Source organism: Mytilus edulis, chromosome 2 (assembly GCF_963676685.1).
Source record: "Mytilus edulis chromosome 2, xbMytEdul2.2, whole genome shotgun sequence".
In the NCBI taxonomy this organism is placed as follows: domain Eukaryota; kingdom Metazoa; phylum Mollusca; class Bivalvia; order Mytilida; family Mytilidae; genus Mytilus; species Mytilus edulis.
In genome coordinates, this window is record NC_092345.1 from 74,137,029 (window position 1) to 74,156,620 (window position 19,592).

General features: G+C 33.5%; 2 long non-coding RNA genes across 2 annotated transcripts; both read left to right on the forward strand.

Moving 5' to 3' along the window:
* The first annotated feature begins 1,659 nt into the window (after positions 1-1,659).
* Positions 1,660-3,628, forward strand: LOC139512915 (uncharacterized). Its single transcript, XR_011662361.1, has 3 exons — positions 1,660-1,762; positions 2,556-2,682; positions 3,264-3,628. It is a non-coding gene; the product is annotated as an uncharacterized lncRNA (long non-coding RNA).
* Positions 3,629-11,624: 7,996 nt separating this feature from the next.
* On the forward strand, positions 11,625-18,334 carry LOC139510680 (uncharacterized). The gene is made up of 4 exons (XR_011661954.1): positions 11,625-11,962; positions 12,510-12,573; positions 13,934-14,125; positions 18,221-18,334. It is a non-coding gene; the product is annotated as an uncharacterized lncRNA (long non-coding RNA).
* Positions 18,335-19,592: the final 1,258 nt, after the last annotated feature.

The window sequence follows — 19,592 nt, forward strand, 5'->3', positions numbered from 1 at the left end:
CAAGAATGAGATTTCAACGCTAACGCGTCGCCAGTAAACTTAATTTGCGACCATCATTCCCCAATTGATGACGTCGGAGCTTAAAATACAGTACAGTTATCTCCTTAATCTTTTCCCGATAGGTCACAGATTAACGTCGAGAAAATAACAATTTACGTTAGCAACGTCATTACCTCCAGTATAACTGTATCATATGTCCTTAATGTCAAAGTTAGAAAGAAATGCATACGGTTTGAACTAACAAACGACGAACGACAAACTGTAGACGCATTTGCAGCGAGTGTATAGTTTGTCAAAGTTTGTGCAAACTTACAAAAGTATGTTAAAACAAATGATCAAAACGTGTGCTCGATGAATAGTTTGTATCGTTACTGTTAGAAAGAAATTCGCACCAAATAAAACATATGTGTCTTTCGTCTCATTTTTGTGTGAATTTACGTCAAAAATTTCGAATGAAAAAAATACCCGGTATTGACTGTAAGGTGACCTACAGTTGTTATTAGTAATTTCTGTGTCATTTGGTGTTCTGTGAAGAGCTGTCTCATTGGCAATTGTACCACATCTTCTTTTTTTATGCTACAAGTATTTCTGGACAAACGGAAAATACGATCAGACAAAACAGAAAATAGCCCATTGTTAGATTGCTGGTGACTAAGTTATCTTTCAAAGTTTGTTTATAAGAACATCAAGATTATATTTTACCTGTTTTATGGGCTATCTTCTGTTTTGTCTGTCCGTATTTTCCGTTTGTCCAGAAATGTTTGTAGTATAAAAAAAGACGATGTGGTACAATTGCCAATGATACAGCTCTTCACAGAACACCAAAAGACACCGAAATTACTAATAACAACTATAGGTCACCTTACAGTCAATTTTTTTTTCATTAGAACTTTTTGAAGTAATTTCAGAAAAAAATTGAGACGAAAGACAAATGTTTTTTATCTGGTACGAATTAATTCTTTCGATGCATTTCTTTCTAATTTTAACATTAAATCAATTTAATATCTAAACGTGTTCTTGCTGGTTATAACTAAAAAAATTGTCTAAAATTACGCAAAATTTCAATCCCCTCTAACCAAACGATGCATTTGGTTCTACTTTTTTAACGTTTAACAAACGGCACACAACGTTTCCCAAACTTTAGTTAGAAAGAAATGCACTTTGATCTCTTGATAGATATATGTAAAGTTGTATATATTGGACAAACAGTACGCTATGATTTGTTAGAAAGTAAGGAAATGGGGATGGTAAAGTTTATGTTTATTGCTATCTAACATTAGTTCTAATCCAGTGACAAATCTCAATTTGTGGTGTAATTTTCAAAAAAGAGCAATAAAACATATCAGTGTCCACTTTGAGGAAAATGTTATAAGCATTGGGTTCCTCTTTATTGAATTAGTGCAAGTCTCCCAAACTGCCCACACAGTGGTCGTCGTGTCAGCCACTGCCTCACCTATATTTATGTCTTCACAATCTTCTTCGTCTTCTAATACTTCTATGCACTCTACAAGCGCCACAGCTATTAACCCGTCTCTCTGAACTTTTACCACCTTGCCCACAAATCAAACTGTTCTATTTCTATGTAAATATTTTAAATGTATGATTTTACAAGGACCTTCTACTGAATATAACCAAATAAACGGACATGGGTCACCAATATAACCTCATTGGTTGATATCTTTGGCGGAAGTACATGTGATACATCCTCATTCTTTCAATATCCAAGCTGTGGGAAGGTCGTGCTCCACGTGTTGTCGGCAAAGTAACTATATTCTTTAACTTTTACTTACATTTGCCTTGGTGGCAATATAGCCTTGGTGGCTTTAAGACCTTGGTGGTCATTTATATATGCCTTGGTGGCAAAAGACCTAGGTGGTCATTTATTTATGCCTTGGTGGCAATAGACCGAGGTGGTCATTTTTTATATGCCTTGGTGGCAATAGACCTAGGTGGTCATTTTTATGATTTTTTTTACATTTGCCTTGATGGCAAAAATGAATTAAAAATACTAGCCTTGGGGGCGTCAAGACCTTGGTGGTCCTTTATATTCGCTTTGGCGGCTTCTTGATAGAACTAGATGGTAATGTTTGACCTTGGTGGCAAAATGTTTTGGGATTTAGACCTTAGGTAGTTATTATCAACCCAGGTGGTCAGATATTTGTTATGCCGTGCGCCGGTTAAACGCAGGGCAAAGTGCTATCGCTATATAAAATATATGTGGAAGTGGGGGCTCTGGCCATTTTTGAAAATTGTAGTTGAAAGGAGAATAATAAATTGTTTATAGAGTAAATAGTTTCTTTTGTTACTTTTGACTGTGTTGTGGACTTTTCATTTATTTTTACATCGTACATACTGATAGAAATGCTATTTAAAGACTTTGTTAGAAAAGAATAGAATTATTGAGAAAGTGGAATAATTTAGTGTGACATGTCACTTGATATTCATGTTTTTTATCGGAGTGATGTGTATTGATTTATAAGGTGTCTTCGTCGAGGTCCGCGTTCAGCGGTCTGTTTGATTGTACATTGAATTGAATAGAATGTTTTTGTTTTGAGATGGTGTTACCTACAGCTTTGACAGGGTGACGAATGAAGGAGAAGTAATATGACATTGCACGATGATTCATGTCAATGAGTTTGAACAACCTTTTTAAAAGGAAAGGATTTTTCTAATCAGAATATGGTGAGAACAAATTGCAATTGAAGTAATGTTTTGATTTCTGAAAATAGGAAAATAATGCATGGGGAAAATATTGATACTACACTAAATTATGTATGTCTGTGTTGAGAAAGGCAGAAGATGCCAATATGGCACGGTACTAAAAAAAAAAAATCTGTGATGGAAGCAGCTTTATGTTCAAATGAACCTTTTTAAAAGTAATGCTAATAATTTTTCCGTAATTTCATGATGTTTTCTATTGGATGTGTAATTAATTTCATTGATGTGTTGAAATATGTCACAAAAATCTTTTTGTCAAGGGAGATTAAATAATGGTTGCAATATTTTTGTTTTGTTTTGTTTTATCTAAATTAATAAATAAATATAATGTTAAATGATTTTGTATACTAGTACAAATGTATACTTAAATTTTATGTATGGTTAAATTTTTTAATTTAAATTTCTTTGTCTACAGTTCGAGGGACACTGATTCCCTAGTGGTTTTCCACGTGGATTGTAGGCAAAGGGATTTTTCCTTTTCAAAGTGTGACTAATGCTGTCTTTAGTACAAATACACAATTTGTTATTGGTTAATATATTTTCAGTAGACATGTGAAGAATCGAGTGGAAATACAATTGTCAATGTTCCTGATTATGAAGTAAAGAGTGTGTTTGATTCAACAACAGTAAAGAAAGAGACAAGCCAGCATAGTTTACACTTGGAGGTTGAGTCCCTTTGCTTACAAGCTTTCCACATGCTGAAGATGTTATTAGAATAATGACAATGTTCATTTTGATATGAGTTCATTGCCTTAACTCAACTTTTAAAAGTCCGTAGGTGGTCAAATTCATGAGAATATATTGAATTATAAACGATTTATAAAGAACTGTTTACATGCATCTTTAAATGTTTAGAAGTGTTTTAAAGTAATTTTAACAGGAATAATATTTAATAAAAGAGTTGAATTTGTTTTGAGTATTGGGAATACTATTCCTTAAGGGAAAGCCTTGATAGTGGTATATTTTGAGATTGGCCTGCAAATATGCTGTATGGACTATAGAGTTTTCTATGCCCATAACTTAACATGAACTGGATGCAAGATTATATCAATCACTGAGGATATGTGTATAACCTCATTGGTTGATATATTTGGCGGAAGTACATGTGATACATCCTCATTCTTTCAATATCCAAGTGGTGGTTGGTTAAAGGGCTATGTTTGGTCAGGCAATACATATTGCCTGTTTGGGTTGATGAGGTTCTTGATAAGTTCCCCCCTCTCCCACCCATAAGTACCAAAATGTGGATATGTTTTAATATTTATATTTCAATATTGGTTTTACATGTATGCATTTTGGGTTGATGAGCACGAGACAACATTAGAAAAACATGAGCATTACCATGGGATCATGTTGACAAAACAAACCTTCGCCTTATCGATTTTCAAGGGAAAGGTCAATTAGGGCAAGTGTATTGGCATGTTTGTGTTTGCTTTTTCATTACAACGGTAAAAATAATGTTATATATCTCGATGACAATAATGTTGATTATAATGCTTCATTTTATGAGCTCCAGATTAGTTTTATAACTGAAAAACAACTGTGCACTATATCCAGTCAGCTCTTCTGCATTGCATTGTGCATGGTAGTCCACATTTTGGTTTCTGAATCGTTAAGATATTATCTTGTATTCGGTTCTTTCCTCTAGAGTTTTCTATGCCCATAACTTAACATGAACTGGATGCAAGATTATATCAATCACTGAGGATATGTGTAATGCCCCAGCTAGCATATATAACATCATAAAGGGTTATGTTGGGACGTTCGTGCGTACGGACGGTCAAGGGTAACACTTAATGCCCACTCCGAAGCGGCAGGGAATAGAAAATTTGAACTTTAATTTTATATACTAAACATGTGCATACCCGACCAATTCCCGATTATCCCTACGACCCATATAAGTATTCACGGGATGGAGTCGTGATGGAGTCATTTAGTAGTCGTGAATGGTCGAGTTATGGTCGTGTACAATCGGATGGCGGTCGGGTAGAAGTCGTAAACGGGTCCGATCAAGAATTTGGTTGAGTTTGGTCGTGGAAATTTGAACAATCGGGATCACAGACGCTTGGGTCCAGGATACAGATTTTTTTTTTTTTTTTTTTTTTTTTTTATTATTAAAATATTCAATTTTCTATATTTATAATACATATCTATCACTTCTGTGCATGTCTCACCTAGTTTCAAGTGATTTAAACGACCCAGAGAAAATACCTAATTTTACTATTCATACTAAGAAACAAAAAGGCAACTAACTCGACGCCATTTTTCTGCTATCTATAAATAAATAGATTGACCTACCTGGATTCCCCAGCGATTTCTCTGGGGAAACGTGCCTTCCTTGCCGTCAGATCGCACACATCGTTGATATTTATCAAATTGGTATTGTTCGTAACATTTTTAGTCCATCTCCAGCATATAATAAAAAGATTTTAACTATTTTGACTAATTTCAAATTTACGTGCCCAAAAGTTGACTGTTTTTCCCGAACTTTTGTTAAAGGAAAGTAATAATTTCCCGGACTTTCTCGGAACATCTCTCCATGTACGTATGAAAATAATAAAGTGATACGATGATTTCCGAACTTTTACCAAAAAGGCGCAACTTATTGCCGGAAAAGAATCTGTCATCATATTCAGTCTGAAATTATGACAATTCAACCAAAGGAAGTTACTCATAAAAACATTGATTCAAGATTATTTATAAATATACAAATACTCACACAAAATTGACTTATGAGAGGAATTAACCAAAATTAAGCCATTGACCATTTGATCTGATATTTATTTGGTGGAAAGGGGGGGGGGGGGGTTGCAAGGAAATTTACTATTTTTTTCTTTCCACGAAAATGTAAATGACTTTGTTTTAATAATTACAAAACATGGGTCATGTTAACTGAAGTTAAAAAAAAAGGGGGGGACAATATTTCCAAATTTTGCAGTTCCCTTTCTAACATAAAATGAAAACTGTGTTTTTTGAAAATTAAAAGATTATGACCTCTAACAATCAAATTAGGGGCTTGATCTTGTTCTATGATCATCATATCTGTTTGTTAACATATAGTATTAATTCGGAAGTCATCGTATCACTTTGTTATTTTCATACGTACTTGGAGAGATGTTCCGAGAAAGTCCGGGGAATTATTACTTCCCTTTAACAAAAGTTCGGGAAAAACAGTCAACTTCCGGGCACGTAAATTTAAAATATAGTTAAAATCTTTTTATTATATGCTGGAGATGGACTAAAAATGTTACGAACAATACCAATTTGATAAATATCAACGATGTGTGCGATCTGACGGCAAGGAAGGCACGTTTTCCCAGAGAAATCGTTGGGGAATCCAGGTAGGTCAATCTATTTATTTATAGATAGCAGAAAAATGGCGTCGAGTTAGTTTCCTTTTTGTTTCTTAGTATGGATCACAGGCACTTGGTTCTATCCATACGAAGGTCGACTATCCATATGAATAGAAGAAGGTGGCTAACGAATGTCACGACAGTCTCCGCTTCGGACGCTTTTTCTATCGTTATCGTAATAAAAAAAATACCTCTACCTTATATGAATCGATTCAGTGATTATTTTCCTTTAACACTAGACATATTTTATATTCCCCTCAATGTTCCTCTTCTTACTAATCTTATTATTGTTCACTAATCCGTGGAGATTTTTGAACTACCATCTTTTCAATGTATCTGCTTCCGGTTCAATTTGCAGTGAATATTTCGGTCGTTTTCCATTGGTCAGCTATAATTACCTACAAAGTAAAAACGAAAGTGAAACTGAAAGTAATTAAACGTGAAGTAAAAGCATGGTTTTGACAGAAGATCAACGTTACATCTTAGAGAAAGCGCTTAAAGGTCATTCTATGGTTGTTTTAGGACAAAGTGGTACCGGTAAAAGCTTTTTGGTAAAAGAAATAGCTAAAGAACTTAGAAAAACTGGTAAATTAGTACAAATCTCGGTAACAACAGGCATAGCTTCCGTCAATATTGGGGGCAAGACTGTTCACTCTTGGTCTGGAATTAGTGACGGTCGGTATTCTAACCACAGCTTACTTGAATAATTAGAGAGAAATGAGCATTTCGGTATATATAAAACTAATATTACAAGTACCCAATGCCTTATGATAGATGAGATTTCAATGCTTTCCGGGAAATTGTTTGAACAGCTGGAGTATATATGTCGTAAGATACTAAATAGTTCATTGGTTTTTGGTGGATTGCAAGTTATTGTAGTCGGGGATTTTTTCCAGTTGCCACCTGTTCCTGATTATTTAAAAATGGACTTCGGTGAATATTGTTTTAAGTCTCCTGTTTTTGACAAAATATTTTGTCATAAAAGAGGGACGAAAGATACCAAAGGGACAGTCAAACTCATAAATCTAAAACAAACTGACAACGCCATGGCTAAAAATGAAAAAGACAAACAGAAAAACAATAGTACACATGACACAACATAGAAAACTAAAGAATAAACAACACGAACCCCACCAAAAACTAGGGGTGATCTCAGGTGCTCCGGAAGGGTAAGCAGATCCTGCTCCACATGTGGCACCCGTCGTGTTGCTTAGGTAGCACTCCACAGTTAGAAAATAAAATTAAAAATGAGCCACAAAATGTTTTATCATCTCCTATTCCTGGATTTCTAATACATTAACCTAACTGTTTGTGTTGTACATGTGCATATGTATGTAATCAGTATATTCCATAGATTTGATTTTCAAAAGTTAAAAGAGTGAAAATTAATTCCTTTTATGTGTAGCCATGGCAACATTCTGCATTTATTTACCATAAAATATTGCAAAAAGGGGGGTGGACATGTCACATATCCCCCCAAAATTTGGATCAAACTAGAATTTCAATGCCTTTGAGTGATACCTTTTTAGAAACTGTTTTCATAAATCTTCCTAATGATCAAATAAAAAATGGGTGTCTTTCGCCTCATTTTTTCGTAAAATCCAATCACAAAGTTCGTGCGATAAAAAGTTGGAAAACATTACAATAATTGCCGGACCAATGTATGGTAGGGACATGCAAATACGGACTGTCATACAGAAAACAGCCTATAATACATACATTACATAATCTTGATGTTCATATAAACCCAATACAAAGGCTATTTTAATACTCAGCTATCCAAAAATGAATTTTATTGCACACTAGTTAGCTCTCATATTTGAAAAATCCACAGGGGCCAAAATGCGAAACTACACACCTAACTGTGGAGTGCTACCTTATGTGATTACAAATCCGGTAAATAGTCTAATTCGGTAGGTCACATTCATGAAAGGGAAGGAGATTGTAGTTACGACGTAAGGAACATATCCGATATCATTTGTGAAACGGTTATTCCATAACGGTCAACCAACTCGTGATGGCGTCCGTAAAATTTACGAAGGGATGATTTCAACTTCACCATTTGGAACTCTTGGTTTAATAGCTTCCTTGTGAGCAGTAACCCTCTATCAAGAAAATCATGATAGGAAATGCAAGCACGGGAATATCGTATCAATTGGGAGATATATACCCCGTATGCAGGTGCTGCTGGAATGTTGCTACTTAGAAATGGAAAGTTCACAATCATAAAATCATTCTCAAAGAGGTAATGCGTCAATATCAGGACGACTTTATCCATGCAATCAATGATGTTTCTAGAGGTGACCTACCAGAAAATACTCTAAACTTAATAAAGCGGGTGAGTCGTCATTTGCCCCCTGGTGAAGATCCTATTAGACTTTGTGCCAGAAATTTTGACTGCTTTATTTATAATGCTTGCAAACTGATGGATATGGACGGAGAAGAGTTTGATTTTTGCGCATTAGATGAAGGGGATGTTTCTAAATTGGAGAGAACCCCATGTCCCACAACATTTACATATTAAGTTAGGCTGTCCAGTGATGTTGCTGAAAAATCTGAGCGAACATTTTGTTAATGGTCTCCGGGGTATTGTTACTTCTGCATCAAAAGAAAGCATAACTGTTAATTTCACAGATATAAATTCCAAAATTTCTCAAATACAAGTAAAGCAGGAAACATTCACAGTGTATAGCTCCATTGATAGTAAGGTAATAGCTTCCAGAAGACAGTTTCCTTTATGTCTGGCCTTTAGTATCACTATACACAAAGCTCAAGGTCTTACTTTAGACAGAGTTGAGGTAGACGCCAGTTGTATTTTTGCACCAGGACAACTGGGTGTGGCTATTGGTAGAGCAAGAGAAAAAAAAGGTCTCCGTATTATTGGTTTTAATGAATCTTCAATTATGAGACATGACCCTGGTTTATATAAGTATTATGACCATACACAATCTAAATTTGATGACATTAACTTTTTATGCTGTAAACAACATTTCAATACTGTAAATAATATTCCATGCATATCAGTAATAGAACCTTTACACGAAGAATTATCTGACTTTAGTGATGGAGAAATTGATGAAATGGACTTTTTATTGTCTAATGAACATATAGAACTAAATGAAACTGAAACTATTTTGGTTGAGGAAAAATTTATTGACATATCTGAAATAACAGATATTTTCTCAATAGAAACAGAAGCACCATTTGAACAGTCTGTATGTGCATATTACAAAGAACTACTAAAAACTCAAAGAATTGACATTGAATATTTTGTTAACAAGTTGTATACTATTATAAATGACCTTTTTACGAAAACATGTGGTGATGTGACCAAGAAATCTACAGAACCAAAAATTTGGACAAAATATTATACAGAACTTTATAAGTTTTCTACTTCAAACGAATATATTTCACACGTTAAACTTATTTCTCACTGTGAGCCTACTGGACAGGACTTTGAAATGTGTAGTAAAATATATGACAAAGTTACATCTGTTGTATTAAAAAAGCATACAGAGCATTTACTCAGTTCACATGATGTCAATTACATTAAGAAAAATACTATGTCCGATTCTGGAAAAGGTAAATTAAGATATATATTTGGACGCTGTATTGCAAAAAGTAGATTTCATAATATGAAACATGCTAAAACTAATATGTATAAAAAGAAAAACCGTGAATCTCTGGCAAAGTCATTTATGAAGGTGAAAATGTTGGACTCTCTTACAAAGAGTTATACAGAACTGGTGCAAGATTCTAAGTACAAAGAAACTCTTTTAGAGACACAAAGGAAACAAAGCCTCTCACAAGGATTAACCAACATTACCGATGAAACGTATGAATTTATATCAAAAGTTGATGAAAAGAGACTTTCAGTTCAGCAGGAAAAAGTATTCCATTTGTATGGTGCTGACTTTTTGAGTCATTGTCACAATGTCCTTTTGAAGGATACAAATTTGTTTAATATTTGGAGAAATTTATTCAAATCTTTTGATTATTGTAGTATATATTTACGTGTTGTAAATCAAACAGCAGAACAGTGTCTACATGAATTGTTTGAAGATGTAGTCCATAGATTTTGTAGAATTGCAGACAATCAGTTCCGAAAAGATTTCTTGATGACGGTTGGTAAATCTAAATCTGAGAGTCTCAGGAAAATAGTTGATAGTAAACAAAGTAAAACAGTGGCACCTTCAATCCTTAATATGAAGAACATATATAATGACAAATCTGTTTCAAAACAAAGTACTCACTTTAAATTGAAATCTGCTATATTTGACCAGGGAAATTCTGCTTTTGTTAACTTTGTTAAAAATGATTTACTTAAACTATGTAAATCATATGACATAAAAATTTCTTGTAGCAGTTCTAATGATGTAATAAAGCAAAAACTCTGTTCTAAAATACCTTCAGTAGAAGGATTTAGTCACCCACAATATCTACAGCAAGCAGTTTCTGATACTACAACCGTCTCGACTTCTACTAAATCTAAACATGCAACTTCTAGTGAAGCTACACCGTCAACTTCTATCAGAAATACATCTGCAACACAACCTAGGAAACGAAAACGCAAATCAAAATTTACTACAAAGTCAAAACAAAAATCTTCAAAAACCAGAAATCAAGAGGAAAAGGAGACTGTATGTCCATTATGCAAATCAGTTTTTATTGATGGGGATGACTGGATTGCTTGTGATTTGTGTGATCTTTGGTATGATCGCAAATGTTTAAATCTTAATGATGACCAATGGCATGATTTAGAAGGAAGTGACTGGTATTGTCCTGGTTGTCTGAAATAATTAATATTTTCATCAGATGTTTAAATTGATATTGAAAAGAAGTGTTAACATAGACTTAAATATCGAAATACACGTGAACATTGAGAAATAGCTAATTTTGAATAATGAAATGGATATTTTGAATAATGAAATGGACTGCTATGACCCTTCAGCCTCTAATTACAGATATATATTATACCTCAATCGAATACTTTAATATCAATAGATGAACAAAAGGTATATAGTCAATATGTTCCGCAACGCATATTAGAGGAGTAACGAAGGACTTAAATATCGAATTACGCGTGCAAATTAAGAAATAGCAAATTTTGAATAATGAAATGGATATTTTGAATAATGTAATGGACTGCTATGACCCTCCAGCCCTAAATTACAGATATATATTATACCTCATACGAAAGCTTATTAAGAGAGGAACAAAAGGTATATAGTCAATATGTTCCGCAACGGATATTACAGGAGTAACGAAGGACTATGATATACATGCATTTTAAGCTATAACAACCAACTAAACGAATGGAAAACAACTGTCATATTAGCATTAGTAGTACCAACTGTACTGCAATAGATGTACATTTCGACAATACATGTCTCTTCAGTGATGCTTGATACCAAAATATTGGAAAAGTTTTTGTAATATGCACATACAGATCCACTTATCCTATGTAGACTATATCAATCAACATAATGAATGGAATAAATACAAATATTATCAGTGACATTAAGCAGGAGGCATGGAATGTCCAAGCCACACTGTTCGAATTATTATTTTTTCAAACCAACACAACAGAACAAATGGAATACAAATATTATCAGTGACATTAAGCAGGAGGCATGGGATGTCCAAGCCACACTGTTAAGATAAAGTTTTAGAGATTGTGTTTCTCAGATGATAGACTACCTTGTTCGTGCTAATGTTGAGTTATTGAATTCCTTTTGTGATAAGACACTCTGTATATATATGTGTATACAGTTTGAATTGATATGGTCTGTTCTGCACACCAGACCTAAAAAGAAGGAAATGGTATGGTTCTCTTATCACATGTAATGTAGAGGTCAGACCCAAAGCAGATAAAAGACCATGTGTTTGAGGTAAATGCCACTTTAGTTATGTAATTATATATTAGTTATTAAAATGGCAAGAAAATATTGCCTTCAATGTTCTATAAAATTGGTTGACACACACAAACATGTCTCAATGTTCATTATAAAATAAAAATTAAATGTGGAATTATTGCCAACAATAGAGACCAAAACACATAGAGTTTAACAGCTGTATTTAACTGTACCCCTTCTTCAATGAGCAAAAGCCAATTATTATATGCATATATAGTTTACCCACCATTTTCCTAAAAAAAAAATCTTGATTCAAATCAGAAACATTATAAACATATACTTACAATTTCCTTTTTTTTTATTGGTGGTCCAAGAGCTAGTGGTTTGGTTGTATATCCTCCAACGTTTGACTTCTTGGAAGTAGTGGTCTGTCCCAAAATAATGCTGTTTATCCCTGTCCTGTAATCATTGTAATTTGGGTTTGTTTTAGCACCATGATAAAGTGACGTTCTTGGCAGAAAATGTTTTCAATTATGTCACTATTTATTCTACTTGGCACAACCTCTGTTTTTATTTCTTTCAGGCACATTTCAACCAGAGACATAAAGCCATGAAACATAAAGTCCAGATCTTCCCTTGTTTCCATAGTAAGTAAAGTTTTATACCGTTTGTTAACATCTTGATCGCATGCATGTTCTTTTTCCCATGCCTTAAACCAGTTATATGCTACAGAAAAGGACTTCAATCTATCATCATTAGTATCTTTAATAGGTCTTGAGTCAGTAAACAGAGCTACCAGAATGCTAGTGTGAGTTAAAAATTGTAGTACTCCCACCATTTCTGTCTGCCCAGCTTCATTTAACGTTTCACAATAGCATTTTATCAGATTTAGCATGTCTGAGTCTAATGTTTGGAAAGCAAGCTTATTTCTCATTTTTTGTGCGTTACTTGGGTATATAATTATGCTCATCACTCAACTTGTGGTGAATTGGAAAACTGTTATTAGAGCGATCCCATTGATATGCGTCTATCCACATTTTCCATATTATTACATTGTTATTTACAGTTAAAAGCCTTTGGTGGCTGTCTAAAAAACCACTACTAAGAACACTATTTCTAATCTTTTTTACTAAGTGACTGGGATCCATTAAGAATATCAATTTTCTTAATGGATTTTTGTATCCTTTAGCACTATTTTACTACATATAGGATTACCACTCGGAAAATGCATTTTTAAAAATGCCCTGTTATTGGCGGAACCATCCATACAGCAATAGATCGTTTTGAAGCCCCATCTATACAACTCGTCAATACAGCTCCATGTCATGAGTGACAAATATTTCTCCAGGTGGAGCCTGTACATTAGGAAAGTTGGCAAATGGCCACCTAAAACCAGATAAACCACTGAACATGAACTGCTGTACATGGTTTGCTAATTGGCATTCTATTTTCCCGTCATTTAAAGCTTGCATTCTTCTCACATCCTGTCCACTATCTGATAATCCAAATATTTTTGTGTCCATCTTAGTGTGGACTATTTGTACATCTTCCTGAATGGCCATTTTATCCAGAATGATGCCACCATAGTATCCTTCATTTACCAGTTTTTGTCGTTTGGCCTCATTAGACATCCACAGCATCATATCTGGTACAATTCCAGGCTTTTGTTGAACAGCATTTTTATATAACTTTATTAACTGTTCAGAAGGCAAGTTTAACCAACTGTTTTGAGTTATGTCCCTGTAAGCTGCAGGATTCCTATTGAACAAACTTAAAGCCATACATATGACATCTTTATCCCACCTCATCTCCTTCTTACTTTTCATATTAGATGCTACTATTTGTGACTGTATAAGTGTTAATTGGTTATCATGAAGATTAGGAGCAATTATAGACTTTAATTGTACCAAAATTTCCTCTTTTGACAGTTTGACGGTTGAATTTTCCTTATCTTCAGATTGCTGCTTTTTCTTCTTATTATGTACAAATTGTAAACATTTTTTGCAGAAGTTTACTCGCAAAGGCAAGAAACGCCTGCAGTCTTGATGCCTCAAAATATGCCTACTTACACCGCCAGTATTACAGATTTCCTTTGAACATTTCAAACTTGTAGAGAAGGATTGTTCTTCTTGAGATTTTATTTCGTACCCTTGGCATGGATGAAGTAGTTTCATGCAGCGAAATATAGCAGGTATTGAGGTAAGTGTATACTCAAAATTGTGTGGAATATAAAACATAGAAAGGTCGACTTTACTATTATCTATTAGAATTGTTAACTGATTACTGGAACTCATGGTTAAATGTATGACTGAGTTTTGTCCATTAAATGTTAATATTTTTTTATGTCAAAAAAGTATCCAAATGTTACACATAACATGCTTTTCTTGAATATAAACCAGTCCTGTGGTATAAACTTTGGAATGTCCTCAAATGATATTTTGCTGACAGATTTTTTTTTTTTAATAGCAATATTTAGATAACTTTGCATAGTTTTCCCACTTTTATGACATCTAACACTAGATTTCTAGACATCTGGAAACAGATTTTTGATTAAATTGGCCACGCATTTTGAAGTTATAATATCTTTAGTGGTATTTTGTTCCTGAACTGTCCTGTAAATGAAGTCTAAGGAAGTGTTGCTGTTCCCCTCAATAACCAGATGTTCTGCTAGCCTACAATTATTTTAACACTAATAAATTGACATGTACCTTGAGGTTTGATTGCATATCTGAGATGGACCCCTTTTTTCATCCCTTAATTGGTTATTTTTAAATGTAGCTATTTTAAACACTTCAGTTGGTCACTTTAACCATTGTTGTCTTCCTTTCACATTATTTTTAACATTCATTTCATGAGGAGTAATTATATATATATATTACACCCTTATAACCTTTATAACTTTAGAAATGTACCCCTTTTGGCTCCTTCATTAGATAATGTTAACCTTTTAACCACATTTTTTCATAGGCAGATCCGGGGGGGGGAGGGGTCTTTGGGGGTCTGCCCCCCCCCTTTTGTGGGAAAAATTTGATTATATAGGGAATCACTGAAGCATGACTAGAGTGCCCCCCCCCCCCCTTTTATGGAAAGTTCTGGATCCGCCACTGATTTTGATTTTTAAATATACCTTCAGGACAAGTTATTTGATATATTGTACCCCTACCTTACCTTAACTTTTGAAATGTACCCCTTTTGACCCCTTTATTAGATAATGTTAACCTTTTCACCTACATTTCACATTATTTTTAACATACCTTCAGGACAAATTATTTGATATATATACACCCCTAACTTTTTATTTTTTTTGCCTACATTTCAGATTATTTTTAAAATACCTTTCGTGACGAGTTATTTGATATTTTACACCCCTACCTTACAAATTATAACATTTGAACTATACCCCTTAATTTATGACCCCTACAATTGGATCATCTGTTAAAACCATATTTGACCTATATTTCACATTATCCTTATAAATTTTGACTTGGATGGAGAGTGGTCATACCACATCTTCTTTTATCTATATATATGTATCATGTATGTATATACCTTTATTTATATGAATATGTGCTACTCTTAATTTGACCTACTTTTTATTACACACCTACAGAGTCTAAGGCCATTTATATGAGTATGAGGTACCCTATGTACTTTTCTTTCTGTTATATATACATGTAGAAGGATTATTTATTACACTTTTTTCTTTTTTCTATGTTGAAAATATTCACATTTTCATAAAACACGTTCAAACCCTTTAATTTTTGTTACTAACTTTTTATTTCAGGTACACTACAAACTCATATAGGTTTAAATTTTGAATAACAGCAAAGAAAAGTGCAATAAAGATATTATTTAAAAAAAAAAAAAATATTTGAATAACTTTGGAAAATCTTATTATACATCAAATTATTATTGTCAACCAGTACATAGAACATACTATAGCTAATGTATTAGAAAATTCGAAAAAGAATTTAGATAAATAATAGAGAATGTCTCAAAGAAACAACAATCAACTCATTTATTGAGAGTTGAAAATAGTTTTCACAAAATGTGGGTCAATTAAGTAGGTGTATGGTTTTAAATAAAAAGCAGTAATGAGACAGCAACCCAAATAGGATATGTTTTTCAGGAGCAGATCCAACCATTTTTTATGAAGGGGGTCCCAATCAAAGATAAAAAGGGGGGTTAGCTCCAATAGTATGTTGCATTTCAAATGCATTGATTGTCAATAAAAGGGGTTGGTTCTGACCCCTGGAGTGGACCCCCCCTTTCTTGATTATTAACAAAAAATTAATTAGTGACAAGGATTTGAATAATGACTTGGATAGAAGTAAATGGTGGATTTATGTTTAATAAAAGAATTATAAGATCTAGCAAAATAAATTAATAAATAGTAACTAGCTACTGGTATTTTTATTGATATCAAAATAAACATGTTTTCTTATGCTGCATATTCTTAGATTCATTAAGCAAAATTTATTTCTATTATAATGCATATTCTTAGAACTTTTAACCAAAAATCCAGTCAGGCAATTTGTGCATGTACATATACATGTGTTCCTTCTATATTAAAGCCATGCGAATAGGTTTGATCAGTACATGTAGGTTAATCTGTTTTTTATACAGGGTATACAGGGACAAAAATATATAGATATCTATAAAGGGAAAAGCACTGTGTCTGTGTTTAAAGGTGCTTGTTCGGGGAAAGAAACGCTTCGACTTGTCAGATGTTTTATCTGCCAAAAAATTTCTGGCAAAATTTCCCCAACTTTTTTCATTGATTTTAAAAGTACACAATTTAAAAAGAATAAGCCATGCAATAATTTACTTAGGTAGCAACCATTTGAATCATTTTTTTTGGGGGGTGCTGTGTATATTTATTTTTTTGGGGACTAACTTACTTTTTCGCCTATTGCGAATAACAATATATTTTTTTTTCAATATAGCATTAGACATAATGACTCCTGAAGGTGATACAAACAAATTATTTCTGTTCTCCAAAATCTGGAAACAAATCTGTCCCAAAAAATTCATGCCCCCCCCCCCCTTTTCCAACGAAAATCAAATGGTTGCTGTCTTAAATGTGTGTAGAATTATTATCTATAAATGTATGTAGTAACATGAATTTATTGGTTGATTAATTCATTTAAATGTTGGTTAATTTATTGGTTGATTGATTCTTTTAAATGTTAGTTAATTGATCAATGACAATGTATATGATGATACTATACTATCACAGTGTGGCAATTAGTATTGGTTGATTGATTGATAGATTTATGTACAAGTGCATGTAATGACAATTGTTGGTTGATTGTTCTTTTTTTTGTGAAAATGTTCACTGTAATAAAATTGAGAATGGAAATGGGGAATGTGTCAAAGAGACAACAACCCGACCAAATAAAAAACAACAGCAGAGGGTCACCAACAGGTCTTCAATGTAGCGAGAAATTCCCGCACCCGGAGGCGTCCCTCAGCTGGCCCATAAACAAATATATACTAGTCCAGTGATAATGAACGCCATACTAATTTCCAAATTGTACACAAGAAACTAAAATTAAAATAATACAAGACTAACAAAGGCCAGAGGCTCCTGACTTGGGACAGGCGCATAAATGCGGCGGGGTTAAACATGTTTGTGAGATCTCAACCCTCCCCCTATACCTCAAACCAATGTAGTAAAGTAAACGCATAACAAAACGCACATTAAAATTCAGTTCAAGAGGAATCCGAGTCTGATGTCAGACTTTTTATAATCTTTTTAAAGCTCTCAATATGCATGATGAGCTTTGTTTGCTCATTATTGAAGGCCATGCAATTGACATATGGTGGTTAATTTCTGTGTCATTTGGTCTCTTGTGGACTCTCATTGGCAATTACACCACATTTTTGTATTTATTTATTTTTGCAGATCTCACAATTTTCTTCCCAGAGAATATTTATAAAATATATGAATTGGCCTTGTTTTATGATATAATAACAATGAGGCTTACCAAAAGGATAGCTCAAATCTTTGTTCGCTTATGTCGTTTAAGACTTTTGCCATTTTCTTTTTTTTTCTCAATTTGTATTTTCCCTCTAATTTTACTTTTCTCTTTTCGGTTGTCTTTTGACTTGCCATTGACTTTCGGAACTCACTAGTATTTTCGTATTCCATCACACAGGTTACTGACTTTGTGATTTGTTTAATTACGAAGAAAAATTTATTTGTATTGGTGATTTTCATTCTTTAAAAATATATAGATAATGAAGATAACAAAACAGTAATTTTACAGCATCATTTATTTTTTTAAATAGACAACAGTCTGCACTGAAAAACGTCAACCGGAAGTAGATACATTGAAAAGATGGTAGTTCAAAAATCTCCACGGATGAGCAATAGTAAGATTAGTAAGAAGAGGAACATTGAGGGGAATATAAAATATGTCTAGCATTGTGTCTAGTGTTAAAGGAAAATAATCACTGAATCGATTCATATAAGGTAGAGGTATTTTTTTATTACGATAACGATAGAAAAAGCGTCCAAAGCGGAGACTGTCGTGACATTCGTTAGCCACCTTCTTCTATTTATATGGATAGTCGACCTTCGTATGGATAGAAACAAGGACGTATGTTAGTTATACGTCCTTGATAGAAACAAGTGCCTGTGGTATGGATAGTAAAATTAGGTATTTTCTCTGGGTCGTTTAAATCACTAGAAACTAGGTGAGACATGCACAGAAGTGATAGATATGTATTATAAATATAGAAAATTAAATATTTTAATAAAAAAAAAAAAAAAAATTAAAAAAAAAATCTGTATCCTGGACCCAAGCGCCTGTGATCGGGATCATTGAGTTGATCTGATCGACAGTGTGAACCTAGCTTTAAATTAAAAAAAACTCAACCACTAAAGACACTCGTGTATTGTAATTCATGAAAAAACAACACCACCAGTCCCTCATTATTACAGATAAAGAACTCGACCACCAAATCCAATCTGTTATACTAATTAAAAAAATCAAGACAACCCGAGGCAATCTTAAATTCTTATAGATGAAAGAAAAAGACCATCATGAGCAATCGTTAATTCTAATTGACGACGAACGACGAAGACGACCAACTTGACTCAAGCTACAGCTCCTCCTCCTCCTATTCTGTACTTTCCACCTTTATCAGATGAACCACTTCAGTTGGAATATCCTCTTGAAGTGTAGAATCCCTTATATTCACTATTGGATTAAAAACATCTTCTTTATACACTTATATACACCGCCACCACACTTATTTAAAAGTATTCAAACTGTATATACAGTCATATTTTAAAATCTAAAACTTGATAGATTCATCCATTGTTATTTTGTCCTTTATCTCACTTGAGTCTCTATCCACCATGCACATAGACTGTGAAACTTGCTCAGCTCAGCAAATGTCTAATTCACATTCCTTATACTTAAACATACTCATCAAATGCAAACTGTAAGTCCTAACCCTTACACTTATACCTAGTATATACCCCTAACCAAAGAGCCTCATTACAGAGTAATTTATTCTTAAACTTAAGGTAATGAACCATTACATTGTTATTTGTACTTAAAACTTAGCGACAAATAAACATTTAAAATCTAAAAATAATATGTAAAGTTATCACCTATCATATAAGCGTTAAAAAGACCACCTAACTTTAACA